The sequence below is a fragment of the Anabrus simplex genome, chromosome 10, assembly GCF_040414725.1.
Source record: "Anabrus simplex isolate iqAnaSimp1 chromosome 10, ASM4041472v1, whole genome shotgun sequence".
NCBI lineage: Eukaryota > Metazoa > Arthropoda > Insecta > Orthoptera > Tettigoniidae > Anabrus > Anabrus simplex.
In genome coordinates, this window is record NC_090274.1 from 7,687,065 (window position 1) to 7,707,306 (window position 20,242).

At 43.4% G+C, this 20,242-nt stretch overlaps 1 long non-coding RNA gene and 1 other non-coding gene across 2 annotated transcripts in view; one reads left to right on the forward strand and one right to left on the reverse strand.

The window, feature by feature from the left end:
* LOC136882429 (uncharacterized) overlaps window positions 1-20,242 on the forward strand; it is a 380,234-nt gene that overhangs the window by 186,443 nt on the left and 173,549 nt on the right. The gene's annotated exons all lie outside the window — the stretch shown is intronic.
* On the reverse strand, window positions 4,168-4,238 carry TRNAG-GCC (transfer RNA glycine (anticodon GCC)). The gene has a single exon. It is a non-coding gene; the product is annotated as a tRNA-Gly (tRNA).

The window sequence follows — 20,242 nt, forward strand, 5'->3', positions numbered from 1 at the left end:
CTGGCTCCGAATTACACAGAAAAGCCTCCACGAGGCATATGACACTCCATTTTCAAAAGAGCGATCCGCTCTTAAAATTTAAGCCTCTCAAAGGCCACACCAAACTCTACCTTCAAGCTGTCCTCTAAGGACGTATTCACAGGGGTAAAATACCCAACCTACTGAGGTCTATTACATGAAAAGGAGGTTGATTACATGACCTCTAAAATAACAATTTGAGAGGAGGCTAACCGCACTCCTGATACACTTTGATTTTTTTAAAACCTACTTTGGCACTTGGCCGTTATTACAAGGGCTAAACCCATACTACAGAGGTGACTTAATAGCAATTTACATTACATTACGGAAGAATTGGTTGAGAAAATAAGTTCACCTTAAGACGATGTGAGTGGGAGCTCGAGAGGGTTAAGCACTCTCTATCCCGATATGTCGTTTTAAAATAGAATAGATACCAGTTGTTTTTACATTTTAGGAAAAGGTTACATGGTTGAACGCTTAGAACCCGCCCCGAAAGTTAAACTGCTGAGCAAGAAAAGAAAGAATTTATTAATCGGCCATTACCTTATTGTTGACCGCCGCCGAGGAAAGAGGCGCTCCCCGCCTCCTGCTATGTACTTAATACACTGAAAGATGGAACAGAAGTGGCTCGGAGACCCCAAAATCAGCAGTTTATATCCTCTCACGGAAGATTCTAGGCGTTAGGGGAAAGAAAACACCCTCCCACAAAAATTTTATTGGCTAGGGAAAAGAAACCCCTACATAGAGGAAGAAGAAACACATTATTGGTGGAAAATTAATTAAAGAAATTCGGGATTGGCTAGATCCAAAATAAGGGGAAAAAGAGGGGTATACAGCCAACTTAAACAATGACAGAAAGAAATTTAACCAAGAACAAACTCTTGAAATAAAAATTTCTCCAACAAAATAGTTCTTTGACTCCGCACTAGGTCGCACTATTGTTGATCTTCAGTAGTGTCCTCTAGAAGAGAAAGTTCACACTTCTTACTTCAAGCGAAACAAAAACACATCAAAAATGACACAGTTCACAAACTCAAAAATTTCCAGGTAGTGACATCTTCTGAGAAATTAGTAGATTAATAGTGTAGATAAAGTTCAGACTTCCTCCAGAAGAGGAGTTTCAACTGGCGCAACTTTTAAATAAACAGAGTAGAGGTGTACCGCCCGGTACAATAATAATAATAATAATAATAATAATAATAATAATAATAATAATAATAATAATAATAATAATAATAATAATAATAATAACAGCCAGCGCTGTGGTGTAGACGTAGCCTGCCTATCTCTTATTCCAAGGTCCTGAGTTCGTTTCCTGACCAGTTCAGCGATTTTCATTCTGGACTGAGTTCAAACTCTTAGTTGCAGAAGAAAGTGCAGTGAGGAGATGACGCTACTGACCTAGTGGTGTTCATAGTTACAATAGCGTCGGGAAACTGATGCGCTAGTTCTAGATAGACCAAAAACATAGCCACGTTAAAATGACCCATTTCCGTTCTCCCTGCTAAGCGGCAGGCGGTGGAAGATCGCTCCCTTGACCTTGGCATTCCGTCGGTTCCTCGTGTGATGCAGGGCCAACGCCCTCAGCTCTGCACTGCCTGTCCCGCAGGTAGCTAAATAAAATGGATGGTTTTACCTTAGCCTTATGGCGTTGCTTCCCTGTCTGTACATCCAGTCTTCCTGCGACTGCGGAAATTGGGTTGATAGAAAACACTACGTCAGCGGCTTCATCGTTTACAGGTGAATCAAAAATATATTATTATTATTATTATTATTATTATTATTATTATTATTATTATTATTATTATTATTATTATTATTATTATTATTATTTTGCCTTTGCTGGCAAGATGTAGTGTTTACAGCGCACTGTGTCTTCTCGTATGGGCTACAATAAATTTGATACTTTTATTGATCTGTCTCTGTCTCATCCTTGGCTTTGACAATATGAAAGTGACTGAGGTATGAGCGATGCTAGTAATACCATTGCTTATGCAGCCAGTCCCTGTTATGAATGGTGTGAAAATGTTGCTCATAGAGTCGGTTGGTGCATGCATTTCAGTGGGCTTGGCAGACTGATATGCAATAGCAACTTCTGGCTCGGTGAGGAAAGCAACGGGAAACTACCTCACTCCTCATTTCCCTAGTATGTCTCTTCAGTGAGGCCATCTATGACAGCTAACTGTGGACCTGATGAGGATCCAACCAGCCTTCGGTCTGAATACCCTACATACATACATTATTATTATCATCATCATCATCATTGCCCCAGAGGAGTGCGACAGGCTTCGGCAGCCGACACAAATCCTATCCTCGCCGCTAGATGGGGGCTTCCTTCATTCGATTCCTCACCTGGTCTAATGACTGGAAACAGGCTGCGGATTTTCATTTTCATTTGTATTATTCTACTAATTACTCGAACGGTTTTGGAGTGTTCAGTTTTCAGGCTTTTGTAACTTAAACTTGGCGCCCCTGCTATGCCCAGCTAGTTTCGTGGCCTCGTTTTTTGTACGCCGCTTACAATTAAATACTCAACAATTGAGTCTAACCATCGTCCGTCTTGGCTTCTCCATTCGCCTCACATGCTCCCCGCCACCGAACACCGAGAACACTCCTATTTTGTACCAGCAATCATTCTCGCTACTCACATGTCTATTACTTCAAAATTATGAAGAAGTTATTCTGCATCCACCCTGCTTTCACTCCCGTTCAACATGCAAAATTGACTGAGTAATGAAAATAATGCTTCACGATATATCACGCCTTCACGATCCTGCCCTGTACATTTTGATGACGAAGAAATCGAGCTAAAGGAAGTCTGACTATATTTGTACAAGATATATTTTTCGATAACTGCTGTATGCCCAGAATTAGACATTCTTGCGTAAAAATACTATTAGTATAGTAAACAGGATGTCGGTAGATGTTGCCTGAAGCCATAATGACTTATTTAGGACGTCCTCTCTGGCAGTAATGTCCTCAGCTTAATTTCCTCCGTCATCGAGTTCCACATATCACATTGCAAAAACAATTTAATGTATTTCCCGTTTCATTGGTATTCCTATCGCAGGGAAACAAAAATGAAATGTTAAACTGTTTCCATGAAAATATCATGTGTGGAAGGAATACCTTTCCTTTTTCATCACGAAACTTTCTAGTCACGCTATTTTATCATACCACGTTATTCACTTCTCTCACTTAACTGCCGAGAGATTAAGCTTGGATGTTGTCTTTCTTTCTTTCTTTCTTTCTTTCTTTCTTTCTCTTTATTCCTTTCTTAATCGCTTTCAAATTTCGGGTGACAGTTAATGATACTAACCACTACACCATAGAGGCGGACTCATGCATCACACAACCACATAAAAATTATTTAACATTGTATATTGTCCGCCTCTGTGGTGTAGTGGTTAGCGTGATTAGCTGCCACCCCCAGGGGCCACGAAATTTGAAAAATGGTACGAGGGCTGGAACGGAATCCACTCAACCTCGGGAGGTCAACTGAGTAGAGGTGGGTTCAATTCGCACCTCAGCCATCCTTGAAGTGGTTTTCCTTGGTTTCCCACTTCTCCTCCAAGCAAATGCCGAGATGGTACCTAACTTAAGACCACGGGCACTTCTTTCCCTCTTCCTTTTCTATCCCTTCCAATCTTCCCATCCCCCCACAAGGCCCCTGTTCAGCATAGCAGGTGAGGACGCCTGGGCGAGGTACTGGTCATTCTCCCCAGTTGTATCCCCGACCCAGAGTCTGAAGCTCCAGGACACTGCCCTTGAGGCGGTAGAGGTGGGATCCCTCGCTGAGTCCGAGGGAAAAACCAACCCTGGAGGGTAAACAGATTAAGAAGAAGAAAGTTACACATTGTGCATATAACAGGCGGCCGAAGAGAAGGTACTTGGAATCCCACGACGTTCACAGTAAGTTCGTCCTATTACAAACAGGAGGAATTTGAAAGAAAGTCGGCTTCTGTGACGGACAATTTTTGTGTGGTTGAGTGCACATATAAGTTATTAACAGCAGCAGTTCTAACATAGGTGTCGGAACACGGAACCTTCACTTTATCACAATAAAACCATGCTGAGCAACTTGAAAACACAGCTACACCTGAACAATGTGCTTGAATGGTCTATTTAGTGAGCGTTAAAATGTTTCCATGCATCGGCCGGGAATCGAACCCGGGCCGCCCGCGTGGCAGGCGAGCATTCTACCACTGAACCACCGATGCTACAAGTGCTGCTGTTCAAAGTGAGACTACATAACTATCATCATTGGAAAGCAGGTCACGTTACCGGTCAGTCAACTGGCGTCATCTTCATACTGGCACGCTTCATATTCCAAACCTTTCGAGCCCTACGTAACCCCACATAATAATTAAGTAAGATTAGCGTGATTAGCTGCCACCCCCGGAGGCCCGGGTTCGATTCCCGGCTCTGCCACGAAATTTGAAAAGTGGTATGAGGGCTGGAACGGGGTCCACTCAGCCTCTGGAGGTCAACTGAGTAGAGGTGGGTTCGATTCGCACCTCAGCCATCCTGGAAGTGGTTTTCCGTGGTTTCCCACTCCTCTCCTCCAGGCGAATGCCGGGATGGTACCTAACTTAAGGCCACGGCCGCTTCCTTCCCTCCTCCTTGCCTATCCCTTCCAATCTTCCCATCCCTCCACAAGGCCCCTGTTCAGCATAGCAGGTGAGGCCGCCTGGGCGAGGAACTGGTCATTCTCCCCAGTTGTATCCCCGACCAAGAGTTTGAAGCTCCAGGACACTGCCCTTGAGGCGGTAGAGGTGGGATCCCTCGCTGTGTCCGAGGGAAAATCCGACCCTGGAGGGTAAACAGATGATGATGATGATGATGATGATGATGATGATGAAGATTCCTACCTCAGTATAGATGAGCAAATAATGCAGCTATAATAGTGTAACGTAAAGTGAAGACAATATACTGTGCTCAAAGCAATGAGGCAAGACTGGAGTTTGTCCCCTCTCCTTTTCAATGCTTATACACCCTTGAAGAAGGGGCACAAGAAAAAAGGCCAAATAATGGACTGCAGTAGAACGAAGTGAGGTGATGAAAGTATTAGATTAGGAAAGGAAGTCTTAAAGGAAGTAGACGAATATTGTTTCTTCTTCTTCTTCTTAATCCGTTCACCCTCCAGGGTTGGTATTCCCTCGAACTCAGCTATGGATCACACCTCTAACGCCTCAAGGGCAGTGTCCTGGAAGGTGAGACTTGGGTCCGAGGATACAACTGGGAAGGTGGACCAGTACCTCACCCAGGCGGGCCTCACCTGCTACTTAGTTGACTCCCGAAGCTAAGTGGACACCGTTCCAGCCCTCACAGAGCCGAGAATCGAATTACAGCACAGAGGCGGATTGCAGAAGTAAAAAGGAGAGCCATTCCCTGAATGCCTCAATATACGTAATACGGAAATCTTAGCAACGCATCAATTATTCGCATGCAAGAAGCAGGGTACGAACTCTGAAGTTCCGTTATAAGCAAGCTGGGCGCGGTATGGAATGGAATTTTCCAGAGGGTAGCTCTCCAGTTTGAATTCGAAGCGAGTCGTTGCCATGGTTACTATGCACGCTACCCATGTTCAAACTTTCGAATTGTACTGAATTTTGTGTGGGAGTGGCTAGATTCAAACGAAGAGAGCTCTACAACAAGATGCCAGGATGACAAATTTCGAACTCGCAGTAATGCATCTCGAGGTCGTCAGCGGTCATTTCCCCATTAAGCTAGGATTCCACAGTTCCAAACTAAAGATCACCTGCAGTCATAACTATCATTCACTCTTGGATCCTAATAATGTCATTTCGAGTCTCTATTTAATAATTTCATTTGAACGAGAAGTCGTTGACAAGGAGAAAGCTGGTCAACCGTCACCCAGCTACCGTTAGCCGTGGGTGCGCCTCGTGACACAAAGGGGTAGGTGGTTACTTAAGGAGCCCTGGTGGGGTAAGCCTCTCTCATTCTTCTGAACTTGGTGGTGCGAGTAACACGCTGTCCGCGAACGGGAGACTTTCTTTGTATTAACAAAGGACCGTTATACACTTGTGCGCGTGTATAGTTTACTTTATTTTCATCTCGAGCAAGACAGTTACAGGACAGTTTACAGGACAGTTTAATGTCCTAAGTTATAATTCGCCGTGTCCATAGACCACGAGTTGGTCCCGCGTAGATTTACTTAGAAATTCAAATTAATTAAAGCTCGAGCGCTGCACGTGAGATTGATGAACACCCGAACTGTGACCGGTATCTCACAGCGGTTTTTTTGAACGGGTTACATGTGTCGTGTGCGTCTCGTGCATTTAGCCGCTACATAAACTTATGTCGATTGGGTTTGAACCCTTAAACTGATGACACATATTTCGGACTAATATTTATGTGTAGGCTGAGCCAATTACAGCCTAACATCAGGATCGGCATCGTGTATAGTGTACACGTTAAGCGGTGAAGAAGTTGGTATTAATCTACTTGTATTCTGCAGAAACCCAGGAGAGAATCATGGAGGAACGTGGTATCAACGTCTGGACCTGCCAACCATTGTGTAGCACCAGAATTATGAGCAGCTAAACAGCCTAGACATGTGGCTGTGGAATCCGGGGTGAATGACGACTGACTACGAAAGATAAGTACCAAAATCCAATGTTAAATGGCATGATACTTGTAGGGAAAGTACATTCAGGTTAGGGAAATTAGCTACTAGTTAGTCTTGTTAAATAACAGCTATTACAGCTGTAGTCTGGTTAGTTTCATGTAACGGTAAATATCTGGCAAAGGGGGTGTGCATGCTCTTCACCTATGCCACTTGTACATATTTATGTTAGTTAAAAGGGTAGAGGGTCCCGCATTAGGAATTACTTAGTCTGTTTGTGTTCATGTTTTTTTGCTTGTGTGTTTTATGTTATTCCACGTTTGCTGTAGTTATTTGGGGAAGAGAGTCATTGATATGAACAAAGGCCATCCGCCAACACCGTTGGGTAATTTACGTAACTAGCAGCATAAAGTTAGTCAGGTAATTCTCTGCATGCTATATTGATATTATTTCAGCTGTCTCGGAAATTGTTGTGCGAGCCTGACCTACGTTGAGATAGTTAGTTTCTTTTAAAATTGCGGGAAGGCAAGTCAGGGGTAACACTTGGGGACGAACCCAAGATAATTGAGAGGAGAGGCTTGAGATGCTTGAGGCTTGAGATGAGGCCTAATATATGTGTTAAGGCGAGATATGCCTTTGAAAATTGAGGGAGCCTTGATACGTGAGTGCTAAGTTAGCCGCAGAGAAATGTAAAGAATGCATCGGCTAAGAAGTAGAAAAGGCTTTTCTTCACTTGTTTTGCCTCGAGAATATTTGTGTAGCAGGCCAAGACCTGACCACTTGCAGTACCGTTAGTCAAGTGAACCACTGGCAGAGAATATGTCTCCCCTACTGTGTGAAAGTGAAAGTCGCCCTGAGGGTGCCTTCCCTCGACAGCTCAGTATTTGTTTTCCTCCACAGCTGATTGTTACAGAGCCGAGAATATTGACAACTTTGTGTCTGTCAAGACGCAAAATCTGACGCCGTCTGCATACGAGTTCGACTCCCCAGATATCATCATTAGTGTGTGTATATATATATCTGTATGTAGTTCTTTCCACAGGTGCGATCTTCTGCATTGTTTATGTGATTTATGTCTTGTGAAAATTTTGGTGCATGACAGCTCGTCAGCTGATTTCATTGATTTCCAGTTCTGCCTGGACTGATTTGGTGAGCCCGCGAGCCCACGGTCGAAGCTGTGTAGTACATAAGTAAATTAGGGAACCCCCTTATGCCATAGTGTCTTTATATGTGTGTATCCGCAATTTAGACGGACTGTAAATATTTGTATTAGCTATTTCACGAATGTATTAGTCCTACCGGTTCATCATAGAGACGTTGTGTTGCGACACAGCCTACGGGCAATCATATTGGATTTATGGTTCTTATCCGGAGTAGTCAGCCATTAAAATACGATGGGTCAAATAAATTTTAGTCGTCGTATAATGAAGTCGTCAAATAATTTAATCGTCAATTAATTTTGTCGTTAGAGGTTTTATTCATTTTTTTTTGGTCGTTGACCGTTTGTATGTCAGCTGTTATAACGTCAGCCCATAATTAATTAACCTGTAATTGCTAAAATTTTAACCAATCAGCTTAATTATATTGACGACTAATTCCCCTGTATAGTCACGAGGATTTCACTGTAATTTGTCGGGCCTGAACCTGATCTTGTTTGCTTGTTTAAATTGTAATATTTCTTGTAAGCGCTTGACGCAGTGTAATTATTTATATTTACGACTGGTTTGAGGTCGATTTCGGTTATTATTATAATATTCCATTTAGCATGGACCATTTATATGTTTTTCTCGGGATTAATAAATCCATTTTACCCCATTAGCGTTTCTCATTTCAATATATATGTCCATTCTTCCTGTCAATATACTCATTAGTATAAGTATAGATTAATTTTTTTGAGTCGCCCAAAATTCATCGAACAGGACCACCGCTTTACCGAACCCTGAGTCTAGTCGGGAATAAAGGCAGGAAATGGTACATATATTTTATGGCGCCGGTACAACGTTGGGGCAATCGTCATTTGGGCGGCACCTGACGTATCCTTTTCGCGACGTAGTGTTAGCATTATTTTAACGTGCGTGATCATAATATTGTATCCACTGTGCGACATTTTGATAGAGCGCATCTTTAGGAAAGATATGTATGTAATGACCCTAAGTGTGGATGCGTTATTATGATTATTAGTATTTGGACAGAGCTTATAATCTTGTTCGGAATAAACCATGGAATTAGAACATGAGGCGAGTGCCATTTGAGCTGTGTCTACTTTCTTTAGCGCCATAGCGTAAGACGCCCACAAGTGTAGTTATTATATTTATTTCGTTATCATGTTAGGACATTGGTTCGAAGTCAGGCATTTAGTATTTAATGTAGTAGTTAAGTTCGAACCTGGGTGCACTAAAACCTGGCAATCTAGCGTTAGACATCTTGAGTCTAGCAGTCCTATGTGCGGGTATACGTGTTAGTATACGGACATAAGGGCAAGGTTTCGATTGAAATCGTGCGTTTAGGAAGAATCAGGAAAGCCTAAATGCACCAGATAACGTTAGATCTGAATCGGCATTTAAATTCTAGTGTTAGGTGAAATGAGAAACATGAGCCGATAAGCAAGGCATGTCTGACAAATTAAATGACTCTATTTGAGCCTGAGGACAATAGAATGATTTCTCAATGAGGTAAAGTGGACGATGACATATCCTTCAGATATGAATCGTCACAGACAGCCTGAACATCTGTTTGCGTACAAATGTTCATTGCCAGTATCTTACATAGCTTTCCAACTAGAATAAGGTTAGATACACGGGATGACCTCAGTTCCATGTGAAGTAGTATGATTATGCTTGCGTCTATGTCAAAGGTTTGTGGCCGATAAACCTCTGTTTGGAATATTCGCCTCAAACCGGAGATGTGTTGTAAGCAGGGTCATGTGCTGTTGTCTAGCACTTAGCCTTGAGCCCAAAGTTAGGATATTTAGAGATATTTATAAAGCTGAAATATTTGGGGCTACAATTTATATTTTTTTTTAATAATTCCTCGTGATTGTACTTTTATTGTGTTAGTGCGGTATTAGGAAAACATAAATTTGGTCCGATAGGAAGCTTCTAAGTGGTGAGTTATTTAGCCACATTGATTGCTGTCTGATTAACGTAGGGTATTAGAAGCTTAAATTTTAATAATTCTTAAAGTACAGTGAATACAGGGAATAATTGACCCGTACGTATAGTTCATTCGTCCCGGTGACCCAGCCGCGCCGTCGCATTTGTAACAGTATCATCATGTCGATGACCTTAGAGGATTTGTTGGCGAAGTTAGAACTGAACGCGCAGGAGAGTGCACGTCGTATGGACGAGGCAGTAGGAAAGCTAGGAGAGGAACTTTCAAAGAGGATGGACGAAAAGACGGACGAGGCGGATAAGCGCGAAAGGGAGCGTATGATGGAGCTCACAAATAGAATAGATGAACAATTTAAGCAAGTTGCGGATAACAGTGAAAAATTACGTGAGGAACTAAGCGCGCAATTAAAGCAGGTGACAGGAGAGTTAGAGGTGAGAATAGACACTGTGCAGAAATGCTGTCGTGAAGGGTTAGAGAGAGTAGAGAAGCGACTAGACGAGGTAGAAATCAAGACTCAAATGCAGGTTGAAAGGATAAGGAATTCTGTTGAGGAATTATCTAGCAAGGTGGCGGAAAATGCTACTAAGACAGACAAGCGCTTAGATGAGATGACGTCAAGCTTGGATGGGGCTCGAACGGAAATAGGTTTAAACCGAAGTGCCATAGATAAGTTATCTACAGATACTGAGACTCGATTTGAAACCATGTCGGCCGAGATTAGTACAAAAATTGCTAACGCCCAGCAGAAGACGGAAGACAAATTAGAAATTAAAATTAAGGAAAGGCAACGGGAAACTGAGGAAAAGATGTTGGAGATGGAGAAACAATTGAGGGAAGAAATAGAGGATGAAATAGCTGAAAAAGGGAAGGAAGTGAAGAGAATGATATTGGCGGACCGTGAATTAGTGAGGGCAAACAATCAGGAGGTAGGTGCTAGTATTGAGGCTTGGAGTGAGGTCACACAGAAGAATCAGAACAAGCTGAGCTCAATGGAGCAGGAACTAGCACATATGAAGGATAAAATTGAGCTGATCGATTTACGTACTAATAAGGAGTTCAGTCGTATTAAATGCTCGATACAGCAGCAAAGCATGGAGAGACCTGCAAGCCAGAGCAGCGAGCCCGCATTATTCAACGATCTTTTACATCTCCCTAGACCCGAAGAACGTACTTCGACTCCCAACGCGACAGGAGGGACGCCTGTATATAATATTATTCGTGCTCCTGAGGACAAGCCGAAGATATTCACGGGGATAGAGGATAGAACACCACGGGCATTTCTACGTGAGCTTGAGGATTATATGTCTGATTTAAAGATACCTCCAGAGAGAAAGCTCAGAACTGTGGAGAAATTTCTAGGAGACGACGCCCTAAAGTGGATGAGTGCTTTCAGATATACGTTTAGCACGTACGAAGAGTTTAGGGAGGCCTTTCTAAAGAAATTTTGGGATGTCACTGTGCAACAAGGACTTCGGATGGAATTGTACACGAAGAAATATCCAACCACGTGGCCAACCAAGTATTCTCCTTTCTTCGTGGCCCAGGTCATTAAGTTTAGGGATCTAGACGTACCCCCAAGCGAGAATGAGATTATCGCTGCTATATCCAGGCAATTACCGGTAGAAGTTCAACGGACGCTAATCGCTGCGAACGTTAAAACCGTGGCAGATGCCGAAGTCACTTTACGTCAGCTCGACCAAACATCTAGCCAGAATCAACCTCGCATGAGGAACTCGGAGGCCGTACATACTGTGACAGTAAGCGAAGATGAAGGACCGCCGCCGAAATTACGGAAAAACGGCGAGCGGCAAAATTCAGGCACACAAACCACGACTCGACATGCGAGATTTGGGAATAATCAACCGAAGAATTCGAGTTGGCAATCACGGAGTCCGATAGATGACAGGAGAAGCAATGGATATAGGGGAAATCCGCAGGAACAGAGAGGAAGAAATTACGCTAATGGCCATAATGGTCGGACGTACAGATATAAGTACGGGAATTGGTCAGGACCCAGAAGACCCTATTATAGATGGGATGAAAGAGAGCCAAGGAACCGAGGAAATACGGGAAACGTTCGGCCAAGCTACGAACAGCGTAGTAATGAATCCCGGAAATATGTGGAGGAGTTGAGAAACAGAAGACAAGGAGAAGCTAGATGGCAAGAGGCAATTCAAGAAACAGGAGAAGAGCCGTGCCATGGGGCCGAAAGTGCCTCATATCGTGAGTTTAGAAGGGAACAACAAGGACCAGATTTGAACCCGAACGCTCCGAGTTACAATGCTGCAGGTGGGACGTACGGAAGAAACCACAAACCCCAGTAAAAGGATGTAAATTACGACGGCGAAGATGAGGACATCGAGGAAGAGGAAGACTTGGAAGCAGGACATATTCTGGTAGAAGGAGAAGAAGAAGGAGAAGAAGAAGAAGTCGCTGAGGACGTCAACATCATTGTAAATGGAAATCTGGAACAATCTGCTGAAGATACATGCAAGGGATGTGCTAGTAACCAACGTAAATTTCAAGCTTTACTTGACATCTATTACCACGCTAGGACGGACAATGAACGCATGAAGGAGGAATATGAACGAGTGCGAAATGGGAAACGAGAGTGCCTTAGCGACCCACAACTATGTTAGAGATGATGCGTTGTATTCCTGCTAAAAATTTGCTTGCAGCAAATTTTTACCCAGAGTGGGCGGAGGATGAGCCATTCCCTGAATGCCTCAATATACGTAATACGGAAATCTTAGCAACGCATCAATTATTCGCATGCAAGAAGCAGGGTACGAACTCTGAAGTTCCGTTATAAGCAAGCTGGGCGCGGTATGGAATGGAATTTTCCAGAGGGTAGCTCTCCAGTTTGAATTCGAAGCGAGTCGTTGCCATGGTTACTATGCACGCTACCCATGTTCAAACTTTCGAATTGTACTGAATTTTGTGTGGGAGTGGCTAGATTCAAACGAAGAGAGCTCTACAACAAGATGCCAGGATGACAAATTTCGAACTCGCAGTAATGCATCTCGAGGTCGTCAGCGGTCATTTCCCCATTAAGCTAGGATTCCACAGTTCCAAACTAAAGATCACCTGCAGTCATAACTATCATTCACTCTTGGATCCTAATAATGTCATTTCGAGTCTCTATTTAATAATTTCATTTGAACGAGAAGTCGTTGACAAGGAGAAAGCTGGTCAACCGTCACCCAGCTACCGTTAGCCGTGGGTGCGCCTCGTGACACAAAGGGGTAGGTGGTTACTTAAGGAGCCCTGGTGGGGTAAGCCTCTCTCATTCTTCTGAACTTGGTGGTGCGAGTAACACGCTGTCCGCGAACGGGAGACTTTCTTTGTATTAACAAAGGACCGTTATACACTTGTGCGCGTGTATAGTTTACTTTATTTTCATCTCGAGCAAGACAGTTACAGGACAGTTTACAGGACAGTTTAATGTCCTAAGTTATAATTCGCCGTGTCCATAGACCACGAGTTGGTCCCGCGTAGATTTACTTAGAAATTCAAATTAATTAAAGCTCGAGCGCTGCACGTGAGATTGATGAACACCCGAACTGTGACCGGTATCTCACAGCGGTTTTTTTGAACGGGTTACATGTGTCGTGTGCGTCTCGTGCATTTAGCCGCTACATAAACTTATGTCGATTGGGTTTGAACCCTTAAACTGATGACACATATTTCGGACTAATATTTATGTGTAGGCTGAGCCAATTACAGCCTAACATCAGGATCGGCATCGTGTATAGTGTACACGTTAAGCGGTGAAGAAGTTGGTATTAATCTACTTGTATTCTGCAGAAACCCAGGAGAGAATCATGGAGGAACGTGGTATCAACGTCTGGACCTGCCAACCATTGTGTAGCACCAGAATTATGAGCAGCTAAACAGCCTAGACATGTGGCTGTGGAATCCGGGGTGAATGACGACTGACTACGAAAGATAAGTACCAAAATCCAATGTTAAATGGCATGATACTTGTAGGGAAAGTACATTCAGGTTAGGGAAATTAGCTACTAGTTAGTCTTGTTAAATAACAGCTATTACAGCTGTAGTCTGGTTAGTTTCATGTAACGGTAAATATCTGGCAAAGGGGGTGTGCATGCTCTTCACCTATGCCACTTGTACATATTTATGTTAGTTAAAAGGGTAGAGGGTCCCGCATTAGGAATTACTTAGTCTGTTTGTGTTCATGTTTTTTTGCTTGTGTGTTTTATGTTATTCCACGTTTGCTGTAGTTATTTGGGGAAGAGAGTCATTGATATGAACAAAGGCCATCCGCCAACACCGTTGGGTAATTTACGTAACTAGCAGCATAAAGTTAGTCAGGTAATTCTCTGCATGCTATATTGATATTATTTCAGCTGTCTCGGAAATTGTTGTGCGAGCCTGACCTACGTTGAGATAGTTAGTTTCTTTTAAAATTGCGGGAAGGCAAGTCAGGGGTAACACTTGGGGACGAACCCAAGATAATTGAGAGGAGAGGCTTGAGATGCTTGAGGCTTGAGATGAGGCCTAATATATGTGTTAAGGCGAGATATGCCTTTGAAAATTGAGGGAGCCTTGATACGTGAGTGCTAAGTTAGCCGCAGAGAAATGTAAAGAATGCATCGGCTAAGAAGTAGAAAAGGCTTTTCTTCACTTGTTTTGCCTCGAGAATATTTGTGTAGCAGGCCAAGACCTGACCACTTGCAGTACCGTTAGTCAAGTGAACCACTGGCAGAGAATATGTCTCCCCTACTGTGTGAAAGTGAAAGTCGCCCTGAGGGTGCCTTCCCTCGACAGCTCAGTATTTGTTTTCCTCCACAGCTGATTGTTACAGAGCCGAGAATATTGACAACTTTGTGTCTGTCAAGACGCAAAATCTGACGCCGTCTGCATACGAGTTCGACTCCCCAGATATCATCATTAGTGTGTGTATATATATATCTGTATGTAGTTCTTTCCACAGGTGCGATCTTCTGCATTGTTTATGTGATTTATGTCTTGTGAAAATTTTGGTGCATGACAGCTCGTCAGCTGATTTCATTGATTTCCAGTTCTGCCTGGACTGATTTGGTGAGCCCGCGAGCCCACGGTCGAAGCTGTGTAGTACATAAGTAAATTAGGGAACCCCCTTATGCCATAGTGTCTTTATATGTGTGTATCCGCAATTTAGACGGACTGTAAATATTTGTATTAGCTATTTCACGAATGTATTAGTCCTACCGGTTCATCATAGAGACGTTGTGTTGCGACACAGCCTACGGGCAATCATATTGGATTTATGGTTCTTATCCGGAGTAGTCAGCCATTAAAATACGATGGGTCAAATAAATTTTAGTCGTCGTATAATGAAGTCGTCAAATAATTTAATCGTCAATTAATTTTGTCGTTAGAGGTTTTATTCATTTTTTTTTGGTCGTTGACCGTTTGTATGTCAGCTGTTATAACGTCAGCCCATAATTAATTAACCTGTAATTGCTAAAATTTTAACCAATCAGCTTAATTATATTGACGACTAATTCCCCTGTATAGTCACGAGGATTTCACTGTAATTTGTCGGGCCTGAACCTGATCTTGTTTGCTTGTTTAAATTGTAATATTTCTTGTAAGCGCTTGACGCAGTGTAATTATTTATATTTACGACTGGTTTGAGGTCGATTTCGGTTATTATTATAATATTCCATTTAGCATGGACCATTTATATGTTTTTCTCGGGATTAATAAATCCATTTTACCCCATTAGCGTTTCTCATTTCAATATATATGTCCATTCTTCCTGTCAATATACTCATTAGTATAAGTATAGATTAATTTTTTTGAGTCGCCCAAAATTCATCGAACAGGACCACCGCTTTACCGAACCCTGAGTCTAGTCGGGAATAAAGGCAGGAAATGGTACAGTAAAATACAGACTAGCACAATCAATGACAACCTTTCTTTTTTTTAAAGAAATTAAAAATAATGCTCATTTCGAATATTGATATAGCAATTAGAAAGATGTTCCAGAATACTTTCGTCTGGAGCGTGGCATTGTATGGAAGTGAAACAGGACGATAACTAGTTCAGAAAGAAAGAGAATAGAAGCTTTTGAAATGTGGTGTCACATAAAACATGCTGATGGTGAGATGGAATCACGAATGAAGAGATACTGAATCGACATGGAGAGGTGACATTCATTTGGCAAAGAAGAAGAGACAGGACACATCTTAAGACACCCAGGACTAGTTCAGTTAGTTTTTCAGGGCTGTGTAGGCGGTAAGAACGGTACGGGTAGACCAAGGTATGAATATTACAAGCAGGATAGGGTGGCCTGGAGTGCTGTACCAAAGCACTCCATGGACTGATGCCGCAATAACAACGACAACATGGGCGGCCATGGCGGTAAGTATTTAAAATGTAACACCGTGCTTAACCGCTTCGAGTCCCATTGGTGTACATATGGAGCGAGGGCATATAACGCTGTTGATGGTGATTCGTCCGTCGGATGGGGACGTTAAGCGTTGTGCCGATAGCGGGATTCGCTTTCTTCACCATTATTCCACATGCAGACGCGCACCTCATCCATGACGTCAAATGGAAAGATCTGCATCAGGGAGCCGAAAATGTCTTCCGACTCTTCCGACATTACAAGCCATACGATAAAAAAGAAGTACAATAATCATACAATACCACTGCACGGCCAACTAGAGTGATGTATCAAGTCGGCCGTGATTACATCACAGATTGTTCTTCACTTGTCTATCTAATACAGTTATATAATTAAATCCCCGTTAGTTGTCTGTCTGTATTTCTGTGGGCTAATCTCGAGAACCACAGAACACATTTTTCTGCGGTTTTCACCGTTGTACAGAGCATTTATCGAGGAAGGTTTAGGTGTATGTAACATTCATGAACGACAAAACGGACGGGATGCAGTGGTGATTTTGGATAAGTGAGTCAAAGAAGAATAAACTGGCAATTCAAGCATTTTCTTCGCTTATGTTGTCTAAACCGTTAATGATAGACGTTAAGTGTTGTCTAAAAGAACTGTTGAGCATGAAAAGCTCCACAAAAAGTCATGGATGGTAGGTGGATATCTAGCTTCGTTATTGTCAGAAGCATACTCAAAATTAGAAAGCATATTATGAAATAAAATGCTTAATCCTTGCAAAGAATAAACTCCATAAGTCAGGATGAGAATGGGCCAATGACACTGATATATGCTCTGGAAAAGAGGAAAAAAAACACTAACTTTCACATGATTGAATTCGATATTCAGTTGTACTGGTGTTGCTGCTGGTGATTATTGTTTTAAGAGGAAGTACAACTAAGCAACCACCCTCTATGTCCACCCTCTATGTAACACTAATCAGAGGGGGAAAATCGGAAAATGAAGATATCGGCCAAAGAAAGACAAGGACCACGAAGGGCGTGAAAAAGAAAGACTCCCTAGGCCTCGAATGCTCTAATACCGTCGGGGTCGTAAAAGAACAAGAGTTGACCAAGGGAGGTCGGATAGATGAAAGTGAGTAACCTGGCACAAGTAAGTGGAAATAATGACAGGACTCAGCTCAGGGCTCCGTGGTCGCCAATTCACGCTCCCAAGTTGAGAGGTCCTGAGGCCCCTTTTAGTAGCCTCTTACGACAAGCAGAGGATACAGTGCATGCTATTCTACCGTTTCCACCAACAAGGGAAAGTTGACTGATACACTGAAGTCGGTTGGAGAGAGAAATTTGAAGCTAATACCTGGAATATATAACTTTTTCGCTTTCATTCCGTGCTTTTAAAGAAAGGACAATATTATCGCGGAGATCATACTGGACATTGGTTCGATATTCGCGATACGGCAACTGCAATCATACTTCTGTCTGGACACTCTGAGCGCAACACGGGAGTGGGTGGCCTTGAAAGAGACGTGAATGACGAAAGAGCAGTATGTATTTTTATTGTCGTAGAAGTTCTCTCTCTCTCCCTCTGTAATCCATTACGCAGCGTACATAACATCCTGAAAAGAACGTCGCCTGCATATCTTCATAACTAATGGCTGGTGGAAATGAATGACTTGGTGGCATCGCTTAAATAAACATGCACCAAGTCCCGAGCAGTAGGAAGGCTATGGTACCTTTCAGATGAGGAAAGTAATTGTTTTCTTTTCCTTCTTGATCCGTTTACCGTCCAGGGTTGTTTTTTCCCTCGGACTCAGAGGTGTCCTGAAGCGTGAGACATTTGGACGGGGATACACCTGGGGTGGAAGACCAGTACCTCGCCCAGGCGACCTCACCTGCTATGCTGAACAGAGGCCTTGTGGAGGATGGGAAGAATGGACGGGATAGGCAAGGAAGCTATAAGGAAGCGACCGTGGACTAAAGTTAGGTACCATTTCAGCATTTGCCTGGGAAACCACAGAAAATCACTTCGAGGATGGCTGAGATGGGAATCGAACCCACCTCTACTCAGTTGACCTCCCGGGGGTGGTAGTTAATTACGCTAATCACCTCACCACAAAGGCGGAAAATATTTAATTTAAAATATCAGAAATATATAGAATCCTCACCAAAGTTCATGTACAGCGTCCAGTGGTTCAGTAACGACTCTTCTTAAGGATTTTCACAGAATTCGTAGCACTGCGTCACGGAGACAGAAAGGAGATAATCTGTCATTCTTAGATGATATTCTAACAATCGTCTCGTGGATGTGAGCAGCATTTCAGACACCAAATTCTTATGGTCGGTATATATATAATATAATATAATATAATATAATATAATATAATATAATATAATATAATATAATATAATATAATATAATATAATATAATATAATATAATATAATATAATATAATATAATATAATATAATAAAAACCTGTGTTATCTGAAGTCTTTATAGGAAAATGGAAGGTTTCTCAGTCTCTCCGTCTGCCAGTCAAAGCCTGTAGAAAGTCTGGACAGGGAACTGTGGAACATATGCCAGCTTCTTCCAGTTAAAGTTGTAATTTTAATTTTCTTCATCATCATCATCATCTGTTTACCCTCCAGGTTCGGTTGTTCCCTCGGACTTAGCGAGGGGTCCCACCTCTACCGCCTCAAGGGCAGTGTCCTGGAGCTTCAGACTCTTGGTCGGGGGATACAAATGGGGAGTATGACCAGTACCCCGCCCAGGCGGCCTCACCTGCTATGCTGAACAGGGGCCTTGTGGAGGGATGGGAAAATTGGAAGGGATAGACAAGGAAGAGGGAAGGAAGCGGCCGTGGCCTTAAGTTAGGGACCATCCCGGCATTCGCCTGGAGGAGAAGTGGAAAACCACGGAAAACCACTTCCAGGATGGCTAAGGTGGGAATCGAACCCACCTCTACTCAGTTGACCTCCCGAGGCTGAGTGGACCCCGTTCCAGCCCTCGTACCACTTTTCAAATTTCGTGGCCGAGCCGGGAATCGAACCCGGACCTCCGGGGGTGGCAGCTAATCATGCTAACCACTACACCACAGAGGCGGCTTTTAATTTTCTTACGCTCCAAAAATTATGATCTGTTTTCCCTCCAGGGTCGGTTTTTCCCTCGGACTCAGCGAGGGATCTCACCTCTACCGCCTCAAGCCGGCCTCAGTGTCCTGCAGCTTCAGACTCTGGGGATACAACTCGCCCAGGCGGCCTCACCTGCTATGCTGAACAGGGGCCTTGTGGGGGAATATGAAGTTTGGAAAGGATCGACAAGGAAGAGGGAATGAAGCGGCCGTGGCTTTAAGTTACGTACCATCCCGGCATTTGCCTGGAGGAGAAGTGGGAAACCACGGATAACCACTTCCAGGATGTCTGAGGAGGGAATCGAACCCCCCCCCCCCCCTCTACTCAGTTGACCTCCCGAGGCTGAGTGGACCCCGTTCCAGCCCTTGTACCAATTTTCAAATTTCGTGGCAGAGCCGGGAATCGAACCCGAAAAATTATGATTACGTAAGGTAGTAAAAGTCCGCCTCTGTGGTGTAGTGGTTAGTGTGATTAGCTGCCACCCCCGGAGGCCCGGGTTCGATTCCCGGCTCTGCCACGAAATTTGAAAAGTGGTACGAGGGCTGGAACGGGGTCCACTCAGCCTCGGGAGGTCAACTGAGTAGAGGTGGGTTCGATTCCCACCTCAGCCATCCTGGAAGTGGTTTTCCGTGGTTTCCCACTTCTCCTCCAGGCAAATGCCGGGATGGTACCTAACTTCATGCCATAGCCGCTTCCTTCCCTCTTCCTTGTCGATCCTTTCCAAACTTCATATTCCCCCACCAAGGCCCCTGTTCAGTATAGCAGGTGAGGTCGCCTGGGCGAGGTACTGATCATTCTCCCCAGTTGTATCACCCGATCCGATGTCTGAAGCTCCCTGACACTGCCCTTGAGGCGGTAGAGGTGGGATCCCTCGCTAAGTCCGAGGGAAAAGTCAACCCTGGACAATAAACAGATTAAGAAGAAGAAGAAGGTAGTAAAACCTCACGATTAACAAAAGTACTCCGAAAAGTCTCTCTCCTACAGTACAGTTTGAGTAACGACCGATAAGTCCTGAGGCTGTGAGAGCATAGCA